The 11719-nt window shown below is 38.1% G+C and overlaps 1 long non-coding RNA gene across 1 annotated transcript; it reads left to right on the forward strand.

Annotated features, from left to right (window-relative positions):
• The first annotated feature begins 3405 nt into the window (after positions 1-3405).
• On the forward strand, positions 3406-7772 carry LOC112945130. The gene is made up of 3 exons (XR_003248955.1): positions 3406-3452; positions 3769-3852; positions 7721-7772. It is a non-coding gene; the product is annotated as an uncharacterized LOC112945130 (long non-coding RNA).
• Positions 7773-11719: the final 3947 nt, after the last annotated feature.

Consider the following 11719-nt stretch of genomic DNA (forward strand, 5'->3'; position numbering starts at 1 on the left):
AAAACCCTCTAGGTCTTCAGTASTTATTCCTATCTTTCTTCCCTCTAACACTGAGAATATGAAATTTGTTGATGGTATTTCCTCTGTAGACATGGGATTTTTCAAATCCAGAGAAGTGATATTTTYCCTCCATACACTTACCAAGTCTAAAATTTCAATGATACTTCAAGCTTTAGTAGCGATATTTCAAGTCTGTCTTCTTTTGGAAATTCCTGGTAGGAGCATATGATTTGCAAGTATGTTTTTGCTTGTCTTCCTTTCTTTAATGTGGGTTTCCATTAAATCTATTGCTTAAGTGACTTATCAGCTGTCTTATGAAGTGTTCCTTAAAGAGTACTTAGTTCAAAATCTGTGTGAGCAGGTGAAAATTCTGTGACGTTTGCACCTGTTCATCTCACATTTAAAATTGGTTCTGTGCATCAAATTCAATATATTTAACCAAATGACTTTTTCAGCATTTGGAACATATTCATCATCCATTTATGTGCCTTTTTGGGTGCTGGTGAGAGGAGGCAGATAACCTTTTATGGCTTGCAGCTCCAGGAAAATCAGCTTGTTTTCTCTGCTGAAGGAACAAACATGTCCTAAAAACACCTCATTGAAGCAGATTTAACAGCATTTCTTCCTTTTTTTATGAGCACAGCAGTAGATTTGCAATAGGTCTGCTTTGCTGCATTCTTGTTTTTCTCTGTCATATATTGTTAAGCATACATCTCCTGCAAAATGTGAGCTGTTTCTGCTTTCCTAGACGTATCTTCAGTTCTTACAGYGACAATTCAGTGTAAGATTGTGGCTGCACTCAGGCATGCTAGCCCTTAAGAGCTGGTGTCATAAGCTAAGCTTTGATTAAGGGCTTAATAACAGGAATTTGGGGGGATGCAATCTTGAAGGGAAATCATTGGCATCATGGGGCTCAGGAATAATCTGTCTACCAGTATAATATAGGGGAAACCAGATAAAAAGATRAAAAGATGTGAGAGGAGGTACAAGGGAAAGGAGACTTGGGGAAAATAGCCAGGAAATGAGAGAAGGTCTGGAAGGATATCAGGGGTGTGATGGAAAGAGATTGTGAGAAGTATTTCCAGAAGAGAGAAGCCTGGCAGAGTAGTATGAAGTAGTATTAAAGGGAACTGATGCACACTCTGACTTGAGGAAAAGAACAGACTGAGGCTTGCAGTGATAGCACGCTCCTTCTAGGGTCCTGTGATAAAAAAAAAAAAAAAAAAAAAAAAAAAAAAAAAAAAAAAATTACGCTTGGGAGCAGGCTATCAGACATAACTAGGCACAACCCAGTCCTTCTGAAGGTTTTGTGTATCCTCTTACTGGTGTACCTAGAACAAACTGATGAAGATGTTCCTTTCCATTAAACTTAGTTGTATTTGGAAGGGGCTCATCCTTAGGGCTACAGATACATTTAAAATACTTGTATTTTAAGATACAGATACATTTAAAAAAACTTGTATTTTAAATATATATATGAGTTAGAGTCTATTTTCTGGCCCAAAGAGCAAGTGACATTGCAACAATGGAAGTAACATCTGTCTTTTCTCAGCCAGCTAAGCTGTTCCCACTGGTATTCTCTGCTGGAAGCATTCCTTGGTCCATGCTCTCCATTCTCTTGGTTCATGCCTGAATATTGTCTGTGGGAAATCAAACCATGCCAGAGACCATGCCAGCAGTGTGACTGATAGGATGCCACCACTGCAAAGCTTGTGCTACAGGCCAATTTATTTTCCTAGTAAAGTCATACACAATCTCTGAAAGTGCAGAGAGTGCACTTTCAATCTCTGAAAGTGCAGTGGGATTCAGCAACCAAAGGGATAAAGATGTCTGGGTAAAGAGAAAATTATAAGCCATTCATTAGCTCTGAAGCTGAATGTAAAGTCCTCGTGGGGCATTTCCAATAAATATAGACTTTTCTATTTTCTGCTGTGCCTGGAGGAACAAGAGAGAGGGATCTAAAAATGTGCATAAGCTATTGGTCACATTTCCCCTAATAGTAGCATTGACAATCAGCTGGCAGTGGTGCCAAGTCACCAAAGAACCTGGGTTGGTGCCAGCACTGTGATGATTTTTAAGATAAGATTGAAATATATCAAAAAAGGTTGATATAAGGATCAGAGGTTCAGCAGAGAGGTAATCCCCTTCAGAGTAGTAACTCTGGATATCTAAAGATGGATTAATTGACTGTGGAGAGAGATTAGAGAGACTGGTCCCAAAAGGCCAAATTAAGCATTTATGATTACTATAATACCAAGAAATTAATAGATAAGGTGTACCACAATGTACCCTGCTGCATGGTTGGAGAATATATCTAACCTACATGTACTGTCCTGTGCATAGTCTTACATAGTGCATAGCACACAGTGGAAGGAGAGTAAACTGGGCATTTCTTGGCAAAATGGAGCTGGTAGRCCTATGCAGAACCATAAATCAAACCATAAATCTTCCCATCACCATAGTCAATCTTAAAATAATGCCTATTTTGTTAATGTAAAGCTAAACCTTTTGAGATAGTAAAAATATATAAATTCATAAGCATCTATTCTGAGAGATTCTGTAACTATAAAGATCTGCTATGACTACTGCACAGACATCAGCACAAAAATGGCAATATATTCTGCCAACAAACACTGTGCTGTCCCATTGCCGTAGGACTATCAGCCCCAAATTGCCATCTGTGTCCTGCAGTGTTCAGTGTCCCATTTGGCTAATTAGCTGGCATATGCCATCATGTGAAAGAAGGAATTGTTCTATCCTGTTGTCCTTTTTTCTTCAGAACTTAAAATATTTACAGTTGTTCATCCAAAAAGTAAAGTATTTTCCACAGGGAATCACAAATGTTCTGAGTACTACATAGAACAGAAAAGACATATTATTCTTASTGCAAAGAATTATCTGATTCAGATAGAGTAAAGGGGCAGGCAAGTGACCAGCCCCACATTTTCAAATTTGCTTTCAGATGGAACATTGGTTTTTCAAGAAGAAAAAGTTCACAGAAATTCTTGCCTTGAGCTTACTTRTTGGCTTGAAACCAATGACAATTTTCATTTCACATATTATGCTGCAGAGTTCTAGTTAGGTTGTCTTGGGTTTACTTTCCYCTTTGTGAGGTGGACTTAATTTCCCTCTGTGTACTGAGCTGCCATTCTAGTGCCACAGATGCAATCTCTTCTTTTGCTAGGAGACCACGCAGCTTGTCACTAAATATATAGGCCACACAATAAACCTTGTTTACAGAGAAGAATGTTCAGCAAATATTCTGCAACTCCTGGGAGAGTAGAAATAGTTCACCAAAAAAATCAGAACAAATTTCCACAAGGCAATTCCATCTCATCATTTTTTCTGTTTTTCCTTTGCAGAAGAGCATGGTCTCCCATGCCAAACAGACATCGAGGAGCCAGAAGGGGATTTGTAGTTGAAAAGATGAAGAGAGGAAACTGTTTTCTGAAGTACGTGGAGCTGACAATATTTGTAATAATTGGAGGTTGTTTTTTAAAGAATTATAATCTGAGAGACTTGTCCAGGTGATTCTAGGCTATTGAGATAAATATGCTGTTTAGCAGAGCAATTTATACTAAAATTTGTCCTGAGACAGATATTCTGAACTGAAGAAGCAATGAAATCCTAAGTATAATTATCCAATATTATTATTCATAATTAATGCATATTATAATTATTATGACTAAGCTCATATTTAGCTATGTCTAAAATGCTTCTGCTGCAAGTACTCTCAGATATAGATACRAAACTATCTTTTCTATCCAGAACCTACGGACAGGATTGCTGGATTGCTGTTTCTTGCATAGAAGCTCAGCTGAAAACAAAATGCTTAATCAAGCCCTAAAGAAGGTAGGATGTGGCAAACACATTACATCTTCTTTATTTGGAATTTTATTTCCTATTACTTCATAGAGTTGAAGTTTTGATGTGTCAGGGCTCTGCCTCTTCTCAGATGAATCCTATACAGACAATAATATCCTGTAGTATCCTATTAGTTTAAAATTTAACTATTAGACTGTGCTTAGAGAAAATCCAGGGTAATTCTGAAAATTCTTAGAGTGGTTAAGCATGATTTTGGAGACCCTCCTAGATAAGCTCCAGTGATGTCCTGCTGGGCTTTTAAATACCTTTTGCAGCTCAAGGACTACAATAAAACTGTAATAATTCACCTCAGGAGCTTTTCTCGGAGGAGCTTTTATCCCAAAAAGTTTGTCAGCTTTTTTAAACATATTTTACTGTATGCCGACACTTAAGCTTTTTGGGTATTTCTGTTTCTTTGCCCATATGAACCACTCCTTAAAATGGCCTGTTTCCCTGGCACTGGGAATGAAACTGGAACAGCTTGTCCTGGCAGCTGTTGCTAGTCTACAGTAATTGGAGGTATTAAAAATAAAAACAACAACAAAACAATTGTTTTTCCTCATTCCTTCTCAGTAGAAATCTATTAGTCACAGTCTTTATTTAGCACATATGACATTTACCTAAGCAAAGGCAACTGATGAGCCGGTTATGTGTAGGAGACCTAGTGAGGTCTTACTCATGCCTCAGGCTTTGCACCATCACCCTGGTTGTCACCAAAGGTTAGTCATTATGCAAGACAGTGCAGGAAGTTTCTCTTAATACAACAAACTGTTATGAGACCCATTTGCTTTAAATTCAAAAGGAATCAGACAGAAAAACAAGTTTCTCTACTTGCAGATGGACGTACCCTCTAGCAGCACCAGGCAAAGGGCTTCTTCTGTGTTAGGGTTTCTGACTGCGCCACATGATCAGCGTGTACTAAATTGTCATCTTTGGCACTTTCTTGCTGCTGTCCATCAAGTCTTGTATACTCCAGTTTACTCACTGGATCATGATCCATTTCTCTATCACACAGTACTTGTCCCTTTTCCCACACACTCAGGTCCTAGCAGAAGTGTGTGGTGCACTTATCTTCAGGCTCTAAGATGGCTCAAGGATTCATGGGAACATTGCATTTTCTTGTGAGATACCTGATCCATCAAGTGTGATGACAATTGTCTTGGAAAAGTTGTTTAAGTCAGGCCAAAACTCAGCTGTGAAAAAAGAAGGTAATCAGGAAAGCTTTGGTTTAGCTGTCTGGTTTCATTTTGGTTGAGCCAAACTCAGTGGAAGCTGAAGCCCCAGGGTGTCTTGGTGATTTGATTCATTTCCCTTTTTGGACTGAGGTCATTTAAAGCTACATCATCCATGTGTGAAACAAATGTCTTTGCCACCTGCTATGAGTCAAATGCCCTCTTGATGTTATCTCTGAACCAAATATGCAGCTTTGACTCTAATCTGCTGGTATTGGTACATATTTGTAGCGTGCCAATAGTAGTGATATTAGTACAGTTGGGGTCTAAACTCTGTTCTTCCCCATGGTGAATGCCCTAGCAACTATTATTTTCCTATCCTGCAGCCTCCTACCAGTATTGGGACTCCAGTCAAATAATGTGACTCATCATTTCCTTTTCATTTATTAACAGAATCTAAAGCAGAACTGAGTTAAAATTCACACAACCTGTGAAAAGTTTTCTGTGTTTTCCTTCCCTTCAACAAGTTCGTTTCTTCTTTAGATTTTTCTCCCATCATTGCCATGTCAGTCATTATCACTGCCTCCATTGTGACCAGACTTGTGCATTGCCTGCATTTTGAAGAGTCGTTCTATCAGCTCTCATACTCTGAAAAAAAGGAGCTTTCCTGTCTCTTGGAAAGAGATACTACCTTATATGAAAAACAATGTTTTCACCTCTTAGTTTCTAGGAGGTATCACCCTCACTTCACCAATGCAAACTTTTGTGATTGGTACATTCACATAAGGGCATTCTTTAACTCTATCAGTTGGCCATTAATCACAGCTTAGATTTAGAATATATATATTTATATATTATTTTTAAAAGATAGAGTGTTATACATAAAAGCCTCCAAGGGTGACTTTGAACTTTGATGATAATTATTTGGCAAGCAATGTGGGGTCTGCTGACATAGTCAGTTAAAGAACATATTGTGCTAATTTGCAGTTATACTAACAGAGATAAGAAGCCTGAACTACAGAATTCAGAATAATCAGGAGCATGTAAATGCAACCTATGTTATGTCTGCAGAATCTCCTGAGGTTCTGGCTCTAGTTTAGAGCATTTTATTATTTAAAACTCCACTGTCAGAAAGAGAAAAGTGCTGGTTGTTCCAGGGGAATGTGAAAGCTGGAAGACACCCCTGCAGAAAGTGAAATTTCCCTTTAAAGCATGATACATGATTTATCTGTTCTTACCTGCTTTTCCTCTCCTGCTTAATTACAGATACTATGAATTTTATTTGTCCTTTTAATGCATCTATTGGTGTTAAGAATTTTATTGAATGAACTGATATATTTTGACCTTAGCATAACTCCACATGTAAGAAGGTAGGATAGGAAAAAAAAAAAAAAAAGAAGTAAAAAAAGTATAAGGACATTCATTTTCTAGTTTGGCCTTACAGAGAACACCTCGAGATGAACTTTGGTTATTCGTGCAGGAGTGATTTAAAGTGCTTGTCCCATTTTTCTGCCAGACACTATTACCCCAGTAGCAAAGGCAGCAGAAAGGGTGATATACCTTTCTCTGAACTGCAAAGGTCACAGCCTGGTGCATTCACCAAAACTACAATAAGTCTTAGCTTTCGGGCAGTAACTCCTGGCTGTGTGGGCAGGCAGCTGAGAATAATCACCTCTTAAATTATCTCAGCATACATTGCAAGAAACTAATTTGGAGGCACTCAGTGTAATTTTGGGGCCACTTTTTCAGAGGTGTGTTTTCTTTCATGAGCTGTAAACAGGCTGTACGTTTACATGTGCTTGTAGGCACGTAGAGCTCTCGTCAGTGCACGGACATTTCAGAACTGCACATGTGAAATATCTGGCTTATACTCCATGTGGGTGCACACTCACAACACTACTGAGCAGGGCAATGCAATGAGGCCTTTAGATATCCTGCTTGTTTGCCTCTGTCAAGTGGCTGTGCCCTGCCTGGAAACCCTGAGATGACAAGTCCAAAGCCAGAGGCTCTTCCTCCAAACCAGAGGTCAGCAATGCAGCAGTTCCTGCACACATCTTGCTTGCTGGGACCACTGCTTCTCTCATAAAGCAAGATCTTCACTCCTTTTCCAGGAGCTGGGAACTTACATGTCTCAGGATGGCATGTCCACAGCAATTAGTCTTTGCTCTGCTGCAAACTATACTGCAGCTTACCTGTGTGCCAGATTTGGCAGCTGTGCTGCTAATTCCAGCTCATGGATTGCATGGTTCTGTAATCAGTTCAATTATCCATAATACCACAACCAAATCTTTGAAAATACATCATGGCATAAAAGCTTTGTGGAATAAGAAACAATGGCTGTAAAATTGTGTTGTTTGTGTTAAAGTTTCTTGGTTAGAGGGTTAAATATGTGCCATGATCTTACACAAGTACTATATTTTTAATGGACTCCAATAAAAAGATTAGTAGAACTATTTTGGGATAATTACTTCAGTGCTGTTTATAGAAGGAAACCAACAGCAACGAGTGTAGTCTTACAAAGGGCAAACAAGGGTTATGATGATCCACATGTAGATCTCCCCTGACTGCATATTGCTTGGGATTCTTAGGAATTTCTGATTGGAGTAATGTCTTGATGCCTTCTTCAAGGCTAAGTTAGATTGTTGTTTTCCTAACTTTCATTTGTACCAAACATTTCTTTTGAGGTGGAGAAGCAGCTGGCTCGTGATTTTCTGCGATGGATGTATCTCTTGTGGAAATGGTGCTGGAACAGGTCCCCGGGTTCACCCTGGCATATCCAGATTTGATTCTGTCATTTTTTGACTCTAAAATTCTGTTGTTACTAAGATTTTTATGCTTACTGCAGTATATTCACATGTGTGTCAAGATACAAATACTGTGTTAACAGGGTTGCATATGAGTTTCTGCAGATAGCCACGAGAGTGAATACTTAATAGCCTCATTGATGGGGACATAGAGAAGCCTTCATATCTAGCTCACAGCTCATAGGAAATATGATTAATATCAAATATACTCAATTAAACCTTATCATCCCATAAAACTGCTCACCTGATTTAGTCCATTTGGGGATGAGAGCTTGGAAATGACCATGACAAGAGAGTGGGAAACTTGAGTTGTGCTGGTCATGCCACCATGCAACTACATGCATTTCAAGCAACCCTTGCTTGAAAAAAAAAAAAAAAGTAGAACATTAACACAGCTTGAACACCATCATCCTCAGGTTGGCACATGAAATTGGGGTCCCCTTATAACATCTGACAACAGTTAGGCCAGTAATGCTAGAATGCTTTACTCCTGGCTGAGAGACTCCTTACTTCTGGTAGGATGATTTTTATCAAATTAATTTTCTATTTTTGATTCTTTTTCCTTCCAAAATAAAGACTATTAAGAGTCCAAAGACATACTAAATCTTGAGAGAGTAGGTGTTTCCTTTCTTCCTGGCTGTCTCTACCTTGAAATGTTTCTCTTCCCCTCCCTCTACTGGGAAGTCTTCTGATAATGGTTTTGGGTTAAGCCATCAAAAAAAGAAAGTTGTGAAGTACACGAAAAATCAGAAGGGCATCTACTTTTTGTTGGATCATTTCTTTCAAGTAAGGTATTAATAATTTAAGAAAATAAAATCTTTTATTCTTCTTCTTCCATTAGGGGAGGGTGATTTAAGGATGGGTTTATTTCAGTGGGTTCAGTAGGCCATGTTATAGCTATATACTCTGTATTTAGGATTTTCTAGATATTGTAAAAGGAGCTTATGATTAGATAAAAACATGATTCCTTAAAATATATCCCTCTCTATTGTCTTCTTGTCACCATAGTATCTGAGTGCATAACAAAAATTTAAAATTAACTACAAGGGATGTAATATTGATCAGAAACAATGGATTATACTGTTCACATTTTGAGCTCTATTTAAATGTTTCCCTGTTCTACAGGGAATGTTCGACAGAAGTGTGCTAATATTCGAACAAATGAATAAATAAGATCTGCATTTCTTCTTAGAAACAGTGATCTTCGTAAGCACTGTTCATTTCCCTCTAAGAAAATGAGTCAATAGCAGAAGTTATGGTACAGAAGATGTTTCCTCCTGAGACTCTATTCACATAAACCTCATGCAGCTGGGTTCCACTGCTGAAAATAAAACCAGAGTTTGATCTTATTCTCTGTGAACCTTAGACCTCTTTTTGTAGCGAAGTTCATACCATGGCTTCAGATGTGGGAGGATTTTGGAAGTGACCATGGATGTAGAGGCAGATATCTAATGCCTGAGAGAATCCCAAGGATTGCTGTCAGGTGTCAGGCTGCTTTGATTTCCAGGGTGCACGTTAGAGAGGATGTCTACACGTCACAGTGACACAGTGCACTGTTCAGAAAGCAAGTCCACCTGGATGGAGCTTCTGTTGGTGATGGTTCAGGTATCTCAAGTGGCACTGTATTGCAGAGAACAGCCATAGCCTTAAGAGCTTATAAAACACACCATGAATGGAACAAACTGTTTCTGCCTGATGTAATTCCAGTTATTTTGTAATCAAGAATTTTTACCCACTACCTGTGAAAGGAAAAGTACACAGAGTTCTGCACACACATTACGTACTTACGCCTTCCTTGATAGCAACAAATGTTAGCTGTTGAAATGGTGTGTTTGGGTCCTATTCACTATTCCTTGACCATGAACAAAAGTGTCATTGCTAGTAAAAGTTAGGAAGTGGAAAATCTGTGCTTTGATAACTGATACTATCTCTAATAGGAAGAAACAAAATCATAGCCAAAATAAAATCAACTATTTCATTTTTTTCCCCTCAGCAAGACAAAATAAACTTATTGATGGAAAAATAAATGATGGTTAATAGTTGATTTCTTTCAGATAGCAGTAATGGAAATAGTCCTTTTAAATATAATTGCATATGTGAACAATCACAGATCTGCCAAAGTTTTCATTGCTGTGAAGTTAATCTTTCATCTTTTAAAACATTTCTATATGGCTCCAGATCAGTTACAGTTGGAAAAACAGCAGTTATGGCCTCAATTAAAAACGTTTGTACTAATTGGTGGAAGAGTGTGTGTGTATATACATATATATACACACAGATAAATATCAGTATTCCAGACACACACCAGAAACCTCTGCATTGCTAAAAGTAAACTCAAATTCATATTTTCAATTTTCATTTTTGAAGCTACCTTTCTTTTACATGTCAAATTTTACTGATTTATTAGGTTCAGACATTGCTTATCATTAAAACCTAAGTTATTTATACAAACAAAGCCTGAACATCAGATATTGGAAGAGCAGCTTTTGGCACTGCACTTCTGGAAAAGATGTGAACTAGTTGGAAGGAATCTGGAGGAAAACAACAGGAATGACTAGAGGTCTAGAAAACATAACCTATGAAAAAAGATGAAGGAACCGAGGTTGTTTAGTCTGCAGAAGTGCAAACTGAGGGGAAAAATGTTTTCATATATCTACAAAGCAGCTGTGAGCAGGGAACAGCTTATCACTTCTCCAAGTGATGGCTGATAAAGCAAGGAATGGTCTTAAACTGTAGTAATGTGGAATCAGATGAGACACTAGAAAAATACATCACAGTGATGTGTCCAAATTGCACTGCAAGAGTKATGGGAGATTTTAGAAACATTGTACCCTGGCAGTTTGAATGAGCAGGTTAGAGTAAACTTGGGGAAATAGGAGAGCAAGCCTGAGTGGTCTTTTAAGGGCCCTCCCAGTCCTTGCTTCTGAATTCCTTTATTTCTATATGAAAAGTATTTGCACCAAAAGTGATTGAAGACTTGTTTTTTTTTTTCTACCTTTCAGTAGTGTGAATGAGATGGGAACCTGACATTCATTTCCTGATGGACAAACTAGTTCTGTTTTTACACTATGGGTTATGTGATATGATAGGGCAGCATCCTCGCTGAAGCACCATTTCAGATGTTCACAATAACCTTGGGCAGATTTCCTTCCAGATCAGGATGTACCACTGGAAAAGATGACTACCCCACATCAGTGCCTGCAGCTGGACCATCCTGTCTTCTTGTTCTTCCCAATCAACAACTAGAATAGCTTACGTGGATGGTCAAAAAACATTTCAATCAAAATGAATAGATTAGCAAAGTATGTATGCTAACCTCGCTATCTCACTTGATTGAGCAACTTCTACCAAAAGGTTTTCAGTGAAGTCAGTGTTAAGGAAGGAACAAGACTGAACTGATGGGTCATGTACATTTTCTTCCTCTCTGAAAACTGTGTAGACATTGTTCTAACAATAGTTGTCCCTGCTAATCTTGATGCTCTCCTCTCTTGTCACCATTTCTTCAAGAAACAAATCTCTTTAACATTGCCTACCATCCAATTTATTTTTAGATAATTTTTACTCTGTTGGGCAAAACTCATGTATCATGGATTGTAGCTCTGACATTTTTTATTTGACATAAAGTTAATATATGCTAGGATAAGTTCTGGTCAGTGCAAGACAGGAGTGTTGGAAGCTGCAGTAGTCCTCGGAAAGAGTGGACAATGTAGAAAATGTTTTATCATAGCTTTAAATATCATGTTCATTTCAATATATTGCCTTTCTGGCAAAAAAGAATCCATTCTTCAGGTACTGCCAGCATGAAGTTGATGATGCATTACATAGTACAAAATCAGTCCAAGAAGTTATAATAGTAACTGGCAAATCCTACTTTCATTA

Source organism: Nothoprocta perdicaria, unplaced genomic scaffold (assembly GCF_003342845.1).
Source record: "Nothoprocta perdicaria isolate Ctin4 unplaced genomic scaffold, notPer1 scaffold_183, whole genome shotgun sequence".
Classification (NCBI taxonomy): Eukaryota; Metazoa; Chordata; class Aves; order Tinamiformes; family Tinamidae; genus Nothoprocta; species Nothoprocta perdicaria.